Source organism: Strix uralensis, chromosome 11 (genome assembly GCF_047716275.1).
Source record: "Strix uralensis isolate ZFMK-TIS-50842 chromosome 11, bStrUra1, whole genome shotgun sequence".
NCBI lineage: Eukaryota > Metazoa > Chordata > Aves > Strigiformes > Strigidae > Strix > Strix uralensis.
The window spans coordinates 9,939,608-9,956,123 of record NC_133982.1 but is presented as its reverse complement, the minus strand read 5'-3'; the positions used below and the strand labels follow the sequence as shown (position 1 = coordinate 9,956,123).

Here is a 16,516-nt window from a genome sequence, read left to right as displayed (position 1 = left end):
GAAGAGCTGGGCTTTGCCCCTGGCAAACAGAAGCCACACCGGGCTGGAGTCATGGGCAACCCAGCAAGGGAGAGGAGGGGGAGGAAGGACAGGCAGAGCTGCAGGAGGAAGAGTGCTCGCTGGCTGTCTCTAAATTTATCTTTCCTGTTTCTCAGCAGCAGCATTGTCTCGTGTCTGTGCTCCGTGGTGCTGGGTCACTTCTCCCTTCTCTGCCCTTTCTCTGACACCTCATCGCTCGTCTGTACTATCCTGGGTTTAATGAGCTCTCTGTCCTTCCCCTGCTTTTTCTTCTAAATTTTTAGTTCTTTAAGTGCTCCCCGAAGGTGGTTTTCCCATCCTTTGCCCTCGGCCTGTTCTCACTCCCCTGTGCCAAGGCCACTTCTCAGGGCCCTTTCGGCTGGGGCTGGGGAGGGTTAAACTCTGGGTCGGGGGGTGTCTTGGGGCCTGTGGGCTCATCACGGTCAGGACTGGCAGCAAAGGCACAAGCTGGAGGACAGCGTTGGGATGTTTTCTGTTGGGTATTCTGGGGAGCTGGCTGCCATTCCAGCCAGGACACGCATCCACGGGACTGTGGGATTCCCCTTCCTCGCAGAGGACTTTCCACTCTCAAGTGTTGACCCCCCAGCTGTCTGAAATGGGGGCACCATAAAATCTGACTGTTAATACCCCCCTACTCAGTGCTAATTGCAATCTTTTTTTTTTTTTGAGCCATCTGAGAGTTACCATTTTCAGGCACCGACGGACCTGCCCTCCTTGCTTTGCCCCTTGGCTTTGCTCTGGAGATGTCGGTCTGTTTTCTCCGTGGCTATTTCGCTCTCGCCCTGCAGCCCTCGCTCACAAGAGGAGCTGCAGACCCAGGGCCTGGGTTTGTCGGCACGGGTGCCCTCCAGGGAAAAATGACTTTCTAGAAGACAGAGCTGTAGGCAGAACTGAAAGAGCCTTTTCCGTTGGTGGTGCCAAGACTTTTTGCTGAATTTCTTCTTGTCCTTTCCCATTTTACGCCTTGGCCGTTCAGCACGTGCTTGTGAAGCCCGTCAGGGTAATTGCAGAACTCGTCTGCAGAGAGCAAGCCTTGATTTATGGGGGCTTGAGTGGTTTGGTTTCATTTTATGATTATCAACAAGGGACACATATAAGCAAATTATTTCAACAGCTGAATATTCTGTATATTTATAGGACTTTCTTGCTGTAAGAAGAAAGAGTGAAAAGTACAGCAATTATGCAGATTGTGATAAAAATGGGGACTGGGGTGGTTCAAGCAGACCCGAGTGCGAGCCAGCCCGTGGTGCTGCCAAAGCAGAGGCAAAACGCCTGTAGACAAAACCAGCCCTGCAGATGCATTATAAAATATTTATTAAGATGAGTAAAGAGTACAAACGTTCCCACCCTCCTCAGTCACGGCCAGCGTTTGTCCACTGCGTTTTCCCTTGTATCAGCCTGTGAGCTCTTTCTTTCTCCCTGCCCGACATCTGCTCCAGGTTTCAGGAGCGAAACGGCTGTGATCTGCGGGGCCCTGGCATGGCGCGGGGTGAGCTCCAGGCACGCGAGGCTGTGCCCGTGCCTGACGCTCCGGCCGGGCTCACACGCTCCGGACAGCGGTGCCAAACTCCGTCCTTTGAACTCCATTTCAAATAAATAAATAAATATGCAGCGCTTGGGTAAAATCTCAGCCTCCACTCGGCATCAGGAGTGCTGGGTGAACCCTCACCACATGATAACATAGACAAAAACATAAGTGCAATAAGCGGAAATTTCTATTAGCTTGGCCACATCAGCCCCTCAGGAGTGTGCCGTCAACGCAGCGTTCCTTCAGACTGGCAAGAACCTTTGCCTTCCCCCACCAGACAAGCAACCGTGGTCCTCTGGCTGCTGTGGATTTAAAAGGCATCTGCCATGCAGAAAGGCCGATGCTTTTGTGGCTCGTAGGTGGCTGGTGGCAGTCACGTCGATCCCGTCACACGGGAACGTGCAGCCCCTTGCCCCGACGACTGGATGCGCCTGGGGGTGTCACCGGGCTCCACTCCTCCCTCTGCTCACCGCTGCTACCGTCTGATGCGTTTCAGGACTCAGATTTCAAAATCTAAGTTTCTGGTCCCCTGAAGTCCCCAGGAACGTGAGGGACGTCGGATGTGGAGCCCTTTGTGCAGGGAACCTTTCTGCAGAGATCACCCCCATGGGTTCCTCACTGATGCGTCTGAAGTGGGATAAAAAGTAGCTCAGCTTAAAGAAAAAAAAGAAAATCCTCCAACTTCACTGTCTCATAGACTCTCAAATAGTCTGAAATTATATATACAGCCTTTATTTTCTGAAACACCTGTCCTGTAGCTGCCGTACATTCATTATCCTTCGTTAGGGCAGACGCGGTGCCTCCTGGCTCGAAGAGGCGCTTTCCATATCAGTCACTCTGACTTCACTGGCTTCAGTTTTACCTGTCACCATTTCAGACTTTTCATCTGTGTCAGGTTAGGCTCTGCGCTGGAGGATTTTTTCCTTTAATGACAAAAGTTTGGTATTTTGAAACAGGCTCTTTGTGTTCCCGCGGTGCCAGCGCTCGGGGCTGGGGACAAACTGCTGTCCCTGGTCCCTGGTGGGGTGGCCGGGGCTGGTGTGCATGCACCAGGGCTTGGAGAACTGTTTGCTGAGCTTTGCGAGGCTGAGAGCAACGCGGGGTGGAGCCGTGCCCACCCAAACCCCCAACGCACACAGGCGCGGTCAGGGGCACAAACAGCCTTGCTACAGCCGGGGCTGCCGGGTAGCGGCAGCAGCACCGGCGGCTGCGGTGGCCCTGTTTGCCAGGACGAGGTTTTGGCTAGCGAAGCCCTCAGCACTGACTGTTGTTTGTCACTGCGGGTGGCCCTGTGGTGGCGGGTCCTGGCATGGGGATGGAGCTGGGGGGCCGAGTCCCGTGGACGACTGTCTCTGACTTGTCTCCCCCCTCTCACCCAGTGTCTCCAGTTCGGGTGTCACTGCAGACCTGCTGCGGGGACGGTGCCTGGAGCTACCGGGGTGGGCGCAGAGGCCGGGGGGGACACTCTGGGGGTGCCCTTCATTCATTCGACTCCCCTTTCACCCCCTCAGGGTTTGCTCTGGGTCTCTGTGGCTGCTGGGGACTGTCAGGACCACAGGAGGAGAGCGGACACAGCGGGCTTTGGTTTGTGCCCTAAAACTGGGGGGAGACAAGGCGCCTGTGGCTGGGGGGGATGCTCGTGCTGCATCAGAGCAGGGCAGGCTGCCTGCACCCTCGCTGCCTGCACCCTCGCTGCCCACACCAAGGCCTCTCCTGTAGTGGTACAGGGCAGAGCAGCCCACGTCCCCTGGGCTGCGTGGCCGTTCCCCCCATCCCACAAATGCGACCACGTTGCGTGTGCCCCGTCGGCAGATCCCCCCCAGACGCCTGTGGCTGTCCCCCGGCCAGCACTGCTGGGGGAGGCCGTATTTTCCATATCTGACTTAGGACAATCACTTCCTTGGGTCAGTCCTGAGCTGAGATTTCGTAAAGTGCCACCAGCGCCGGGTGCCTCCTGCTCCACCTGCCCTGGCACCGCGCTTCCCAAACTCTCATCTTTCTGACCTGCTCAACCGCTCAGAAAAGGATCTGAAACACTTTTCACCTTGGGGATCTGAAAGCAATGTGGCGATGGCAGCTGAGCAGTCGGCTTCGCTCCTAAAACAGTGCAATGCGTCCAGTAGCGTTGTTATCGGAGAAGCCAGAAGTGGGACATTCCCGGAGGGCCCAGCCTGGTGCCTGGTGTGGGTGGGAGGGGGCCCAGTGGCTCCCCAGCCCCTGCCCGTACCTCTGCCCATACCTCTGCCCGTACCTCTGCAGGAAAGCTCCGGTTCTCCCTCCTTTCGCCAGTGGGCTATAGAAAATTGCACTCAATGTGTTTGTTATTTAACATTTCTGCCCCTATGGCTGGTGTCACCTGTGAGTTCTGCAGGGGAGATGTCATGTGTTGGAGATAATTCCCCAAGACATTTTGCTGGGAGATCCTGTGGTTTTTGTCCATACTTTGCCTCACAAAGGCTTATCAGGGATTTTCCCCTTCGCTAAGAGCAAACCGCGGCCGGTGGTGCTCAGGGATGGCCCCGTGGCTGCTGGCTCGCAGGGCCAGTGCGGTTGGTAGCCGTTTTCTCCAAGGCAGAACAGCCTGAAAATCTGAAGTTCATGGAGGAGACATGAAACGTCCCCTCAGCCGGCAGCTCCTCGCCTGCTCAGAGCATCCTCCGTGCCGGCAGCAGGACCCAGCTCCACTTACCCGTGATAGCAGCTTCAGAAGCTCTGACAAGTTTTACATGTGAAACATTATCTGGTCAAGTATTAATTAACATGCTCAAATTAGACCCTCTTGGCTATGATTATCGTATTACCCGGCCCAGCAGAGGTGAGGGCGGATGCGGTGATGCCGTTTTCCCCTTCCCCGCAGCGAGGGGGGTTACGTGGGGGCTCGGGGGGAGCGTTTCCCGGCCACTGTTCAGCACACAGGAAGATTGAACTTAGCAAAATCACGTGCAGTCTGGAGCGTCCACTTTCCTCCCGGCCTTTAGCTCTGGCTCGACATTTCTGGCTGCCGGGAATGGCTCCGGGCAGCCCCTGTGTCCCTGTTCCTCCATTCTCGCAGCCCAGCGCAGGACGGAGCCCAGGTGGGAAGGGGGTGGTGGGGCCCAGCACCCCGCGGGCAGCGCTGCCTGTATGTGGGCAAGCTCCACACACAGGGAGTATAAAAAACGTATTAAAATTGTTCCCAAGGATGAGGGCAGCAATGCTCCTGAAAGTAAGTCTGTCTTCCCTCGGTCCCCACATCCCGTCAGGCAACTCCCACTCCCTTCAGGGTGACACACATCTCCCATTTACAACATTTTGGTTGTTTTTCCCCTTTTACAACCAGCCAGCCGGCTTATACACATGCGGGTGCCCGAGCTCCTACTCGCGTATCGGTTCCTCCAACTCCCAGCCCCTTTTACTGCTCTGCTTTGAGGTCCCCGCAGTTTATGATTAACCCCTGGCACCGGGGGACACTGAGTGGGAGCGATGCCGAGCGGCTGCTGGACCAGGAGCGTCGTCTGCCTGCCGCGGGCTCTCACTGGCCGCCTGGGCTGGCTTTGCTGTCTGGCAGCATTGTGAGCCCACAGCGAGCTCGCTGCCCGCAGGAACCCGGGCTGCCTGTTGCCTCCTGCTTGATTTTGCTCTGTCCCGGGGGGACCCTGCTGTCCTGGTGGGCTCCATCATCAGTGTTTTCCCCTCAGTGCTCTCCCAGTCCCCTCTCCTCACTGCACTTTGGGGTTCACCTCCACGCGTAAGGGTCTGTTACCCCCCACCTCTGCTGAAGACACTGAACAAAACAGGACGGTGCTGGGCTTTGCAGACAGGTTTGGGGGTTGCACCGGCCCACCCGTCGCACCCACAGCACCTGGCCCAGAACCGAGCCCCTGGGTTTGCGTCCGTCACGACCATCCCTCATCTTTCTCGGCAGGGTTTGGGTTTCGACCTGAATCTCTGGCGCCGGTTGCTTTTCATGGCTGCGCTTGTTTCTACAGATCTGTTTTCTCCGGGTATTTGCTCTGTGGTTTTTCCGAGGGACGGCGTGGTGCCTTTTCTTCCGGGAGACCTTCTGCGTGAGGACAGTCCTTCCCAGACCCGCTCAGTGCAGAATCTCATTTACTTTTTTTACATATCTGCATGTGTGATTACTGGGAGAGGTATTTTTAAAAGTAGCTCGGCGTCTCTTTCAGGGAGTTAGCAAAGAGCAGATTTATTTTCTGCTATGCTGAGAATTAACTCCCCTTTCTTCCTCTTCCCTCTGCCCCCGCTGGAAAGAGAGAGAATGCAGAAAAGAAGAAAGGATTTACATTGTGGTGGTGATTGGCACAGGCTGTGAATGAGAGGTCATTTCATCTGGCTGTTTCTTTTCAAGCGCTCTTTTTTTCGTGCACACTGTATTCAGGCTGGGAGCATTCTTTCTTTTCAAAGCTTCTCTGTCTGTCTCTCTCTTCCCCCTCCTTTATTTTTCATCCCTTTTCTTTACTTTTGCTGTCTTTTCATTCTGTTTTTCTCCACCCCCTTGGGGCTCCATTTTTTCTTTCCTTTTTCCTCTATTCAGTTCCTTTTTTCTTCTCGCATCTTTTTTGAATAGCTCTTCTATTTTCGGAGAGGAAAGGGAGTATGTCGAAGAGAAGTCGTTGCAGCAAGGAGGAACTTGAAAGTCTTTTCTTTCCCTGTTTATTTCACTTAAAAGCAAAAATTGTTTTCCAGGGGAGAGCGAGGTTTCTGTGCGCAGCCTTTGAAGCAAGGCTGGGACAGCAGCGGGGCTGGCCGGGGTGGGATTTCTCCCCACTCCACACCACAAACACCGTCGGTCCCAAACTCCTGACAAACACCCAGAGCCCCGTGAAGCACGGGGGGGGTCTGCGGGCTGGTGCTGCTTTGGCTGGGGTGTGGGTGCTCGTGCCATGAGAGGGAGGTCCAGGCAGGAGCAGCCCCTCTCCTTTGGCTCCAGCCGAGCTCGCCCCACGCCTTCAGACACCAATTACTTGTATTTAATCGCTATTTCAGTCGCTGGTGCTCCTGTGCGAGCAAGCGGCAGCATTTTAAGATGTGCTGGGACAATGAGCTCTGAAGGCAAGATCCCGAGAGCTCTTCGCTGCGGCGTGTGTCCCCGCACGGCGTTGGGGAGGAGGGGGCTGGATGGGGACCGAGAGGCCACATTTGAGTCATTTTGAAGGAGAAACGTTGTGCTTGCACAAGTAGCCCACGGGGAAGCATAGGACGTGCCGGAGCCCTGCACCGGGGAGCAGTGCCGGGTCCTGGGGGAGCCGTTGGCCACGGAGAGTCTCTGCGCTTGGGTCTGATGGACACAGGGTGCTGGGGCTCCACGGATTTGGGCCCTTCCACAGGAGAAGAGCAGGAAGGGACTCATGCACGTCCATAAGGCCACAGCGATTCTGGTCGGGTCTCAGAGAAATGTCCTCGCTCAGCAGGATGAGGCTGGTCCCCGAGCTGCTGCTCCCCAGATGCAGTTCGGTGCCACCAGCAGCTCATTGTCAGAGCTCTCCTGGCAGCTCCGTCGTCTTGCTTCAAGAAGAGCTGCCTAGGCAGAACAGCTGATAAATCTGGCGTAAAGCTTGATCAGTTTGGTCTTCTAAAGAAGAGGCGGTGTTGTGTTGAGTAGCAAAGCGACAGGAGTTCCTGCAGGAAGGCAGATGTGGGGGGCGATGAGTGTCCCCGCTGCTGAGGCGTTAACCACCAGCAGGCTGTGGTGCAGCTTCGGCTGCTCGAGGAGCGAAGGGGTTTTGCAGTCCTGGGGCAGAAGCGGAGCGCTGGCCCCAGCGTTTGCTTTGGCTCGCTCCCTCTGCGCTCAGCAGTTTCCTGAGGAGACTCCTCTGGTGCAGGGAAAGCATTCGTGGTAACGAACCTGCTCTGATGGGCTCCTCGCTGCGCTGCCTGCCACAAAGTGGGGGTCCCCTGGAAGTGACCCTGTGCTGCCAAGTCACCCAGGGCCTCCCCTGCTCCTTCTTACCATCCCCCGGACCCCAGAGGAGCACATCCTCCCTGGGTGACTCTCATCCTTCCATCACCCCCGTGGCCAAACTGATGCAATGACTCTGATTTTCGGAAAGCATCTTTTCCCCGTTAATTTTAGGCCGCCCTGGTTGCTTTGGAATAAAGTAGAAGCTGAGGGTTAATCTAAGACCCACGAACAGGTGCTGGCTGGGAGGCACCGTCTCTCCTGTTGGTGTGTTAGAAAGGGGCCGGAGGACAGGGCTCAGGGCCGGCTGGCGATCACCCTGCACCCGGCAGCCGGCTCCTGCGGTGGAAAGCGAGGCTGAGGACTGCTCCTCTCCCGCTCAAACAGCGGTTCTGGGCGAACAGCAAAGCAGGGACGCCTCGCGCCGCCGCCCCGACGGCGGAATGCGGGCAGGTGAGCCCTGCCACAGCTCAGGAGGGGCGTCTGGTCGCCCGATCCTGAACGTCTCGTAGCGTGAGAGGAGAATTCTGCTTCCCCTTTGTTTGAAGGGCATCGGAGGAAGGTTGGAAGGGCCTTGCTGGAGCACGGTAACTTCCTCGTCCCCTGGCAGAGGTGCACGTTGGGGGCTCAGGCACGGGCAGGAGTCCTGAGCCGTGCGGGTGGGCTGCAGGAGGAGTGGGAGGGGAGCTGGTGGCACGGTGGTTAATGAAGTAGATAATTTTTTTTTTAAAGTGAGATTCAAATAATTGTAACCCCGAGATAGAGAAGACATTGGAGGAGATGAAAAGGGAGAGAGAAAGAAAGGAAGCAAAGGACAGAGGTTTGGAATAGAGAGGGAGATTAGGAGATAGATGAAAGAGAAAGGAGAAAGATAAGAGGGAGAGAGGGGACAGATCTCCAGCGAGAGATGGGCGTTGCCAGGGAAACGGGAAGAATGAGGGAGCGACGGAGGGATGGAGGAGCGGAGGATGCTGGGGGCGGGGAACGACGATGGAGGGATGGAGGCTCGGTCTCGGGTGGAGGAGGAAAGTGGATTCTCAGCAGAAAGGGAAGCAGGAGCGGGATGTCCCAGCTCGGTGTGGGCGCTGGGAAGCCATGGCAGCGTTTGGGACGGCGGCTCCATCCCTCCGCGGTGAACGGCTGCAGCGGCTGCCACTGCTCACAGGCTGACTGACCCCTCTCGCCCTGTGCTTCCATGAGCTGAAACATTTTGTGCCCACCGCAGGGAGTCTTTCCTCAGAAACAGGGCACCACGCTGCACCCACCCCGAGTCCAACACGCGGATCTTCTTCCAGAGGGCTGGTGGGAGGTGGGAGAGGATCTGACCTGAGAGGGAGAGCCCCTGCCTGTGCTCGGCCTCGATATTTATATCCCCCGTCCAGATGCAGCTGCTGCATTTCAGAGATAAAAACAGCGAGTGCATGACAGTGAGACCAGAGCAGCGACCTGCTCGTGGGGGAGGACAGGCACCGAGGTGCGGAGCGGTGCCCGATCTCCATCCCGCAGAGCTGAGGTTCCCTGTAGACGTCGGGTGCCAGGCGGGGATCAATCCCGGTGTCACCCATGGCGGTCACAGTTGGCTCCCGCAGCCGGAGCAGGGGTGGCCGCGCAGAGCCTGCGGCATGACAGGGCCAGAGCTGCCCCATTTCCAGCAAACAGCCCGGCCTCGGCGGCAGCTGCACGTGGGGCCAGGAAGAGAAACGACGTGCTTGAAAGCCGAGCACTGCGGACGTCGTTTGAACACCCAGAGACAGTTTTGTGCTCAGCTTTGGCCTTGGCGGGTTCCTGGGAAGGTGCCAGTGGCACCGGCTGCTCCCACATCCCAGGGCTGGCGATGGGGAGGGGAGAATCAGGCGCCTTCATGAGTCCTACACGTTTATTCTGCAGAAATGGTCATCTCCAGTTATTTAAAAAAACATTCCTTTTTCCCTTTCGGAGGTTGCCAATAACCTGGTGGCCACAAACATAAATATTTACTTCTCATGATGAACATAATGGTTGGGGTAGGAATCACAAAAAGAAACATCAACAGATCGTTCGGGGAAGGGTTTAACGTGATGGGACAAAGCGGGTGGGTGCAGCTCCTTTCCCGAGACACTTGTCTGTCACCCGGACCTGACATCGTCATTTTCCCCAACTTGTTTTTCCACCTAATCTTACTAGAAAACGTTATCTATATCGTGCTGCAAATTGTAGGTTGTGGGCTTTTTTTTTCTTTTTAACTCAGAGCCCCCAAAGATGATCATTCCTCCGCCCAGAACCACTTCACATGCTACACGTGATATACTGTGTGTCTTTCCTTGTTGGGAAGCGTATTCAGGGCTGAAGGGAGCACTTCTGCTTTCTAACCAGCTTACAAGAAGTAGTTCTTTTCTTTTTTCTAGAGAAAAAGTTCTCCTTAAAACTGGAGTTAGATAGTATCTAACGTGGAGACACTGACTGAATGAATTGGAAGATTGTTCTGATTTCTTCCAAAACGCGGAGTTTATTTGGTCGCAGCAACCCCGCGCCACGCGTCCTCTTCCCCGTTTCTCAGAACTTCGTCTCACTATTTAAAGTCCAGTTTTTCTGCGTCAGCTGCCAGTTTTGAGGCGAGAAGCGGTGCTTTCGGTTCCACCACAGGCTGAGGCAGGCGGGCTGGGCAGCGGTGGCCAGTGCGGAGCCAGGGTCAGGTACGTGTCCCCCGCGTCCCGCAGCTCTTGGCCTTGACTGGCCCTGGTGAGGTTGGGGTTGGGTGAAGCCGGTGTTGGAGCCCGGCTGTGGTGTTGGGCAGCTCGTCCCGCCCAGGGAAGCTGTCGTGGCCCCGCCAGAGCACGGGAGACCACCCGCTCAGCCCCAGCTCAGCGTTTAGCGAAACCAAGATGAACTCATAAATCCTCAGGCCTGGTACAGGACGAACGCTCTGGGTCAGTTTTATGAATAATTTTAGTTGTTTGTTGTGATTTTCAGCGAAAACAATTTTTCTGTTTAGAATTTTTGTGGGTGGTTTGAGCAGCTTTATGTGAAAACCGTGAAAAAAGATGAAAGACTGATTTTTCCTTTATTAAATTTAAATGAAAGCTTCTTTTAAGAAAGGAAGAAAAATGAAATCAATGGTGTTCTCACAAATATTACAGACCCGTTGATCGGCCATTTTCTGTTAAAAATGGTTGAAAACTTTTAACGCCTCCTCCTCCTACGAGATGACCCCCACATGCCCAAATTCACCCCATCGTCTTTAGCCCCGATTTTTGCCCAGGCTCAGCCCCAGCGCCCCGGGAGCTTCACCTGGTGCTTCCGCTGCCGCGTCTGCAACCCCCCAGGGTGCCCACGGTGGGGGGAGCTCTGCAGGGGGTCCTGCAATGGGGGTCCCACAAAGGGTCCTGCAAAGGGATCCCATAAAAGGGTCCCACAATGGGGGGCCCACAGAGGGTCCTGAAAAGGGTCCTGCAAAGGGGGTCCCACAAAGGGGCTTCTGCAATGGGGGTCCCACAATGGGGGTCCCTCAAAGGGCATCCCACAAAGGGTCCTGCAATGGGGGTCCCACAAAGGGCCCTACAAAAGGGGTCCAGCAGCCGCCCAGCCCTGACAGCACCCTCTGTGGGGTGAGAGCCCCCCGGGGTTGAGGTGCGGGGGTGCATCTCCCACAGCTGGGGCGTGCACCCCTCGGATGGGCCAGCGCAGGGACGCAGGTTGGCCCCGGGGACTTGTGGCCACGCAGGTTTAAAGCCGATCTTTAAGGGAAGTGCTCTCTGCCCAGCCGGGACAGCCTGAGTGCATTGCTGGGGTTGAACCATTGATTTTCTTTCTGCCGAGAACGAGTCCTAAGGGCCTCCCCAGATTGCTGTTGGGTTTGTCATACAGGCTGAAACGCCGAACACAGGTGGGGAGGTGAGTTAGATGAGATAAGCTGCTGCCAGTACCAGCTGGGCCCAGGCACCCGCTCATGTGCCTGCACTTACCCTCTGATGGGTCAGGGATAACAGCAGGCAGCAGCCAGCAGCAGGGAGGGCTGCTGTGTGCCTGGCAGAGGGGGGGTTGCTGCTCCTCCGGATGGCTGCGAGAGGTAAATCTCCCAAACTCCTGGGGTTTTGGATGCCCCACGCTCCCTTTCCTGCAGGGAGGGCTGGGTGAGGTTTGGTGACTGTGCTGCTTGCTCTGTGCCTGATGTAAAGAGTAGCAGAGAGACAGGCGTTTGATCAGGAAATGGAGCCTGGGAGAAGACAAGGGCCTGTGTGATAGTTAATCCCTCGGCAGAGGCGCTGAGGGAGGTGGTGGGGAGCTGCGGACCCTTGCAGGGCACCTGCAATGGGACTCTAGCCAGGATGGTGCTCGGGGGGAGTGGGGGGCCCTTTTACCCAGGTTCCCCCCCCCCCCCCAATCAGACCTAGGGTGTTGCAGGCAAACCTTGTCTGTGTGCACAGGTGAAGTTTTCATGAACCAGATGTAATTTTTTTAGGCTGCTCCGTTTAGGATTGCCAAGAGTCTCATCTCTAGAACTGCTGCCTTGGTGTCTGCTGTGGCTGAGCCGCACTAGGCGCTGGTGCAGGGGATGGTGGCGTGAGGCAGTGGAGCCGCTGGGTGAAACTGAGGGGGTTAAAACAGGGAAGAGTGTCCAGAGATGGATGACTCTTAGTCTGGTGCAGTGGCTGGAAGATCTGGAATCCAGCAAGAAATGTACTGGGGGATGGAGAGGCCGCGGGGCAAAACGCTGCTGCAGGAGGGGACCTGCCTGGTGTAAGTTGGCCCCGGGTGAGAGTTTGGTGTTTGGGTGGTTAAAATGAAGCAAGAGAGGTAAATAGAAGTAAAACTACATCAGAAGGTGAAAGCTGTGTAAAAAAAGCTATTTTAAGTGCCTAAAAACCGGGAGGTGAGCGAGAAACCAGTGGAGGCTGTGAGGAGGGTGGGCAGGGAGGAAGCGCAGGGATGTGCCAGGGCAGAGCCTGACTCTTCCTGGCTGCATTGAGAAAGGCAGGAGGAGAAGAGAGATTGCACCGAGACAAAAACCTCCCAGGAGTGGGAGGAGAAATGCTGAAAGAAACCCGAATTTCACAACCCCCCCGAGGAGCAGGGACGGGAGCTGCTGCGGCCGGCCCCGGGTGCGCCCCTCGTCCCTCCCACGAGTGCTGGCGCAGGGGGACACTGAGGAGGGGGAGTGGGAGCACGGCATGCGTGGCTTCCCCGGGGACCCCGACAAGTGCGTTTGTGTAACTCCACGGGCAGGAAAGGTGCGGGTGAGCATCTCCATCGGTGAATGAGCCGGAGAGCCCCTAAAGCTGAGCTAGAGGTCTTGATTTAGGCCTGGGATGGGCTCAGTTCCCAGCTGTGGTACATGGGCAGGGACGGCTGAGCTTGAGCAGAAACCTTCATGTGCAGCCATGGGAAGGATCTGGAGGCTCAAGCTGGGGAGGAAGAGAAGTTGCTCTTGTGTTGCTGCTGAGATCAGTATTAAGACACGTTTAATTTATTTTGTGTTTTTCTGATCAGGGAGATGGGACAGAGGGATGAGCTGAACGCACCAAGCAATAGTTGGAAAAGGGGGTTAGGGAGGTCAGCGTGGATAGGTGTAAAGGTGACGGGGTGGAGCAGATCCCTGTCCCGGCAGCACGTGACACGGCGCCAGAAGAAGGGCCTGGCCCCTCGGGCTGGGGGCAGGAGGCGGCAGAAATGGTGTGATAACACAAAGCCAGGAGCATTTAAAAATTAAGTACCCGCAGTGGAGCTGGGACCCCAGCCCGCAGCGCTTCTGGGCGTGTGCCTTTTTACAGTACTCCTCATAACTCTTCCTCAAGAATGGATGTTGGCGTTGTACCCAGTGAAATAGATACAGACTTTGCCCCCGGGGAAGGGAGAGTGGAAGGGCAGGACGAGAAGGACGGGGCGAGCAGAAGAGCACAAAGACACAAGTGCCTTGTTGGAACTGCTCCATCACTGCTGGGGCCAGCAAGGCACAGGTGTGCTCTGAGAAGAGATGTGAAGAAATTGGTGTAGTAGCAGATTTTTGCATAGATTTTTTTTTTTTCTCTTGAAAAGTTGTGAATTTGTTGAAAAATGGGATGATGAAATTTGTCACTGCTGGTGTGCAGTTGTTTGCTGGCAGCCAGGGAGGGATGGGATGAGAAAGGGCTGAACAGGCGAGCAGCTCGTGGCTGGTGCGGCGCTGGATGATGATGATGATGGGTGCGGAATGATGGTGGGGGCCAGGACAGCACCCAGCTCTGCACCAGACCAAACTGTGGAATGGTTAATAGCTACCGAAAAGTTCCGTTTGTGGGTGTAGATGAGAAAGGCAGATCTCAGGTTGCACAAGGAACTCGAGTGCAGAGTGGGGGAGACCAGTGAAGGCATGTGGGATGGTGGGGGTGAAGGCAGAAGAAGGGTTTGCAGGGCTGGGGTGGAGAGTTCAGTTTGAGGTTCAGCCTGGCATCATTTGCTCTTCATGGGGTGGGAGGTGGGGGAGAGTGGGGTTTGCCCAGCTCCTCCTCTTACCCTCAACCTGCCAGCTTGCCCCTCGGGTCACCTGCCCATAGCCCACACGGCCCTGTGGGCAGAGGCACGGGCATGTCCCACTTGCTGGCTGGAGTTTATTTATTAGGGGCTTTACCGAGGCAACACGGCCTTGTGTAAAGCTCCTAACAGTCTCCTCTTCCACAGAGCGATGGTGTTTACTCCTTAAAGCCTCCTCGCAGCTCCTGGGGACCCAGCCCCGTGCTCTGGCACTGGAGCAGCACTGGGGCCGTTGCTTTGCCAGGACGAACTGGCCAGTGCTGCGGCTCCCGAGTCGCCAGCCCGGGAGGGATGAGGCTTTGTTGTAACAGCTCAGCTGGTGGTATTTTGTCAGCACCGGGAGGGACAATCTATTTGTGCTTATTTTCCTTCCTGTGCAGCTGAGCTGGGGCGAGCTGTGCCCGCAGCGCTTGCCCCGGCACCAGCCCCTGCCCAGTGCCTGGGTGCTCCACGTGCTTCACCCCGGGCTGGCATCACCTCGCTTCACCCTGGGAGCGACTGCTTCGCCCGGGCCTGGCCGTGGCAGGTCTGTGCTGGGTTGCAGCGCTGGGCCTGGGGCCCCCGAGGCCGCTGCTTTGGCTTCTTGAAGCAAAATGGGAAGTGGCTCCCGGGAGAGCAGAGGTTTAGGCGGTGCTCTGCATCAGAGGGCTGTCAGGGGGTTTCCTGGGGGAGTTGAGATACGTGACCGGACCTCACTTGCCAGTGTGTTGGGAAACAGCGTTTCCAGCCCGCTCTGCAAGCCCCGAGAAGGCTGAACAGGGAAGTGAGAGTGCGAAGTGAAACAAAAGCATCTGTCCCGCTCCCCGCTTCTCTCCCTGCAGTGCTGGTGCTCGCAGGCCAGGGCCCGTGTGTTCGATAGAGGAGAGTGCTAAGAGTGATTCGTGTGACACAAGGCTTTTATTTTTGTACTGAGGCCCGGAGGAGCGGAGCTCATCCCCTTTCTCGGAGTGCCCTGGAGTAGGAAGCCACTGTTTACCTTCTAAAAGCCTGTTTTAGGGTGGTTCTTAAAACATATCGCTGCTGGTCTCGGGAGCATATGTGTGTGTCATTCTTCCAGCTTCCACCCGGGGCCACGCCGGGGGGTCCAGCTGACCCCTCTGCAGCGCTGGGGATGTGGGGAGGACAGTTGGGTCCCATCTCATGTCCCTTGTCCCCTCTCCCGTCCCGGAGGCTGCCACTGGCTGCGGGGCTGTCCCATCCCTGGCCTGGGGAGCAGGATCTGGGGTGCCAGCACTTGGGGTAACAACATGCCACTGCCCGAGGAGGCAGGTGGGTGTTTATTGTCCTGCATAAGCGTCTGTGGAGAAATCCTTGGGAAAAGTGAGATCTTAACCAGACTGGAAGAGACAGCCAGTGCACATGGAAGTAGAAACTGTGCCCCAAACCAAGGGGGAAAACAAAATCCAAGACCAAATGGAAAGACCTTCTCCCGGCTTCCCAGGGTCCTCCAGCTCCTCTCACCAGGACTGAGCAGAGGGACCCCGGTCTGGGGGTCCTTCCCCATCTGGGCCAAGACCCTGGGGAGCAGCGCTTGGTTTCAGCTTCCTTGATTCCAGCAGGAGCGACATTAGCTGATCCCCGCTGGCACGCTCCTTCCTGGACCCCGGCACCCAAACCCTGGCCAGTGTCTGCTTGGGACCCAGCCCAGGACACGGGGCTGACCGGGGAGGACGGGTGCTCGGCGGTGACCGACGGACACACCGCTGGTCAGGGAACTGAGCGGGACAGTGGGAATCGCTCTGGTCCGGGGTGTGTTGTGCTGGGCAGCCCATGGGTGGGGGGCACTGTGCTCTGCAGGACCTGCCCGGGATGAGGAAGAGGAGGATGGTGATAACCTGGCCTTGCACTGCAGTTGCCTGGGCAGTGGGTGACCAGCCCGAGCCCCCCGGGAAAGGGGGTCCCGGCTGGGCTCTGCACACCAGCAGCCACCAACCCTGGCTGCTTCCTCGTCTTCCTCCTTGTCTTCCTCCTCATCCTTCCTCCCACCCCTCCTCCCCCTCCTGCTGCCACCCTCCCCCGCTCTTCGCTTTGTTTCACTGCCTCCGCGCTCCCCCTCCCCCCTCTCCTCCTCCCCCATCCTCTTCCTCCCCGCCCATCCTCCTCCTCTCCATCTCCTCTCTGCCCGGTTCCGCAGGGTTTCTCCCCGGCTGGAGGTGCGAGGGGCTGAAGCCGCCCCCATTCTCTTCTCCCCTCCATTTCTGGCCAGCAGCCCACCACCCCCCCCCCACCCCCAGACCCCCATCTCTGGCCACTGGCTCTGTACAGCCCATCTCCCATCTGCCATGGGGCACGGATGCCCGGCTGGACCCTTCCTCCTGCCAGGGCAAGGGGAGCGGCCGGAGGGTGCTGGGGGCTGGAGGGTGCTGGAGCTGCTGACAAAGGGCCCAACTGCCACGCCAGGGCAGAGGCGGTTGGAGCTTGGGGGCAGCAGCATCCACAAAACGCCCAGGGGTGGTCCCCTTGCCGGGTGTGTCAGACCCTGGGTTGAGGGTGCCCTATCCCACGGCTGGATCCAGCACGGCGGGGGCTGAGCAGCGCATACTGCGCGCACGGGAGGGATGCAAAGG

General features: G+C 57.0%; 1 protein-coding gene across 3 annotated transcripts in view; it reads left to right on the top strand.

Annotated features, from left to right (window-relative positions):
- ZNF710 (zinc finger protein 710) overlaps positions 1-16,516 on the top strand; it is a 28,278-nt gene that overhangs the window by 5,117 nt on the left and 6,645 nt on the right. Inside the window, exon 1 of one of the 3 annotated variants that reach the window (XM_074880705.1) lies at positions 9,682-10,135. The exons of the other annotated variants lie outside the window; for them this stretch is intronic. The gene's annotated coding sequence lies outside the window, so the exon portion shown is untranslated. Of the gene's footprint in view, positions 1-9,681; positions 10,136-16,516 lie in introns of those variants that run through there. 3 annotated transcript variants of the gene reach the window in all.